Below are 3,607 nucleotides of genomic sequence, written 5' to 3' on the forward strand. Positions count from 1 at the left end.
TGACTTACAATGGGTTTCTCAAGGCAACCTCTTAGGGCTCCGACCCCCATTGCAAGCCACTTCCCAACTCTACACATAGATAACCTACCCTAGGCTCATGAAATCATAAATCAAAGAATCATAATAAAACCACCTTAGTCCTATACAAGCAACTGAAAAACATCATAAAAGATAAGCCACAAAATTACATCAGTTCTTCATGAGCAACAGATAATATCAATTAGTAATCATATGATCACGACAGTTCTCTATCAACAACTGAAGGCATCAATGATAAGTCACAAAATCCAATGGTTCTCCAATGAGCAACTAGAAAGTACCCCAATAGTAAATTACAATACTGATCGAAGACTCCAAAATGGTCAAGTCAAAACATGACATCATCAAGAACATAACAAACACTTCAGTCCTTTCAAGTGACCGAAAAGAAATCCAAGTATAACTGATCGAGACTCAAAAATGGTTATCAAATATAACTGATCGAGACTCAAAAATGGTTAAGTCAAGTATCTCAAATACGTACATCTCAGCTTCACACAAGGAAACTGGAAAGCAATAACAAACAGTAAACACAATCATGTCATAGAGCACTTCATCACATTACCATGGTTGGGTTAAGAAAGATCGAGACCAAATCATCATGACATCACATTCACAACTCCGAGCCTCTGGTAACAACTTAAACTGGTCAACGCTAAACCAACCCCATAACACTCAAAGCACAAAAAAAACATCACAGTCTCAGAGATTGGATTTGAAAGTATATTATTGAGCTAAGGTAAGGTTTATGTTTCAGTTTAATGTCAAATTTCAAGTAACTAAGTTTTCATAACTACCCCTTACGATTAACCCATTTCTATAATAACTTCCATTAAGTCAATATTTCAAATCTACCATTTAATCAATTAACATTCATTATTAATTAAACTAATTTTTAATTAAATTAATCAATAATCATTTGTTCTAATTACTTATTTTAATCTATCCATTGATTGTTAATTTATTAATATTTAACCAACATTATTAATAAATTAATAGTCACAAACTATGTTAAATGTATTATTATATAACTAATCGATATTAATCAAGATTAAAATATTTATTAATTAAAATATATTAAAAATTTATTAATTGAAAATTTTAAATAATAATAAAATTTGTTTTTTTTTTTTTTAATAATAAAAATTATACATAATAAAAAAATGAAATTTAACAAATCCTTTTAAAAACGTTTTAAAGCCCGTCGGCTAATTAAGACCCTGCGGTGGCAGGTACTCTATAACTGCCATCGCAGTACCTACGACGCAGGTACTGTCGGCTCCGCCGGCAGTGGGGGTGGGCACGGGATAATTCCCTCCCCCCCCACTAATTACATATGTATATATATTTTTTTGTTTTATATATTATATTTTAAAAAAAAAAAACAAAAGAATACCATTTCGTTTATAATAAGATTTTTATTAATAAACCAATTAATTAAGAATATATATATATATAAATTTATAAATATATATATATATATATATATATAAATAATTTCTTTATATATATATATATATATATATATATATATATATATATATATATATATATATATATATATATATATATATATATATATATATATATATATATATATAAATAAAAGTATTGAAAAATTGGTTCCCTTCTTTAAATTGATATAGAAAATATAGTCAACCATTCGAACTTCTAATTTAGAATTTCGGTATTAGATTCAACCCTTCCCATTTAAATCTTATGTATACAGAAGTTTATTGACAAGCATCTGATAAATTCCAATATCGTAATGTTTTAACATTCATCACAGAGAATTCCAGATTTACAAACCCCAGACACGAAGAAAACAGGAAAGGATAATTGCGTATTTAATCGATAATCAAAAAAACACAAGACCCTACCTGATCTTGATGCTATTATGCAATCTCCAAGAACTGTAAGAGAATTCACTCCTCTCAATAACCTTCTTCCAAAAATCTTTCTTTGGTATTAGCCTTCTGAAATTCGCTTCCAAAAGTTGTCTCCCCAAAAATTCCCGTCCAACTTCGTATATCTCAAAAATGAACCCCCAAAGTTGTGATAAGCAATTTCTCCTCAAATCGGGGCACTAATTGTGTGTTTACTCGAGAAGACTCTTTGCACAACTCAGTTAACTCCAAATTAACCTTTATTATCTTTTCTTTTATTTTGCATTCAACTTTCATGCACATTAAGTTGAATTATTAAATAACTTTATTTAATATTCCACTTGACTTCTATTTTAGATTAATTTATTACTTTAATCTTATGTGCACTTTTAAGAAATTAAAATAACATTATTAATTTCTATAATTTAATCTTTTAATTTAATTCTCATATTTAAACTCATGCTTAGATCATGCGATCTAGAATTCTTAATAATTTAATATCTTTCAACTTTTAATTTATTTTAGAACTTAATTGATAACATATTTAATTAATTTAAATAACAATAATATTTAGCTTTTATTTAAAAATGAACTCCAAATATATTATTATTAAATTAAATAAATATTATCCTATTCTAAATTTATCTTTGAACTTTAATCTCCAAATTTAATTCTTTTATTTAATTAATTTCTCAATTAATTAAATATTAAAGATATCATAATAATTCTCTATTAAATTAAATCATTAATTAATCTATTTAATTAGACTTAATTAATAGAAAACACATCAAGGACTCATATAATAACATACGAAAACCCTACATAGAAAAGCATATACTAAATCAAAACAAAAAAGGTTATAATCCCAAAATTACATCATTTGATGCATTCAGAGGGTACTTAACTCAGATACTTGTCCTAATTATCAATTAGGACAATTGGCTAAAGGGTTTAGGAATTGGACTTAAGAGTTTATCTCCCCTCTCTTACCATTGAGACAGTGCGATAGGGTACGCTCATCCTGACAATTCAGGGAAGTCGATACCCGATACCTGCAACCTGCATAAAATTCACGCAAGTACAAAAAAAATATTCTAAGCTAAACAGACAATGGCAGGAAGTGGTGCATCATGTAGATCCCGACTAGCAGGTGACTACGACTCCCTTCCTTAACCATATCAGAAACACCATACATAAATAAAACAACACGCACACCATACACATGCAGTATGGGGTAAGTATCTATAAGAAGCACATGGAATAATAAACCATCTAACTAATCATCATCGATAACTAAAACCATTGAATAATCATCATACATGCATGAAATATAGAGTACCAAGTAATCTTATCATATAATAAACTGAGTGTAAACATCATCTGATAATCTCTAAAATAATAATACTAATCATCAAACATAAATTGGCCTAAAAGAGTTTGGCAATGATATCAAAAATGTAACTCGAAAATGTAGACTAGGGGCAGGCACTACACTATTGTGAAATTCAACTTTGTAACTTGATTTGTTTAGCTATGAAACACTCAACAAATTGTAGTTAAGTCCTTCAACGCAATAAACATTGTCACATGTTATCTTATTAGTTAGTTGAATAGTACCTTTACCTTTTATAACACATGGGATATCATTACCAAATTTAACACATCCATCAATGTATGGACCA

This window comes from Cupressus sempervirens, chromosome 9 (genome assembly GCF_028749045.1).
Source record: "Cupressus sempervirens isolate cs-2001-9-10 chromosome 9, ASM2874904v1, whole genome shotgun sequence".
Lineage (NCBI taxonomy): Eukaryota > Viridiplantae > Streptophyta > Pinopsida > Cupressales > Cupressaceae > Cupressus > Cupressus sempervirens.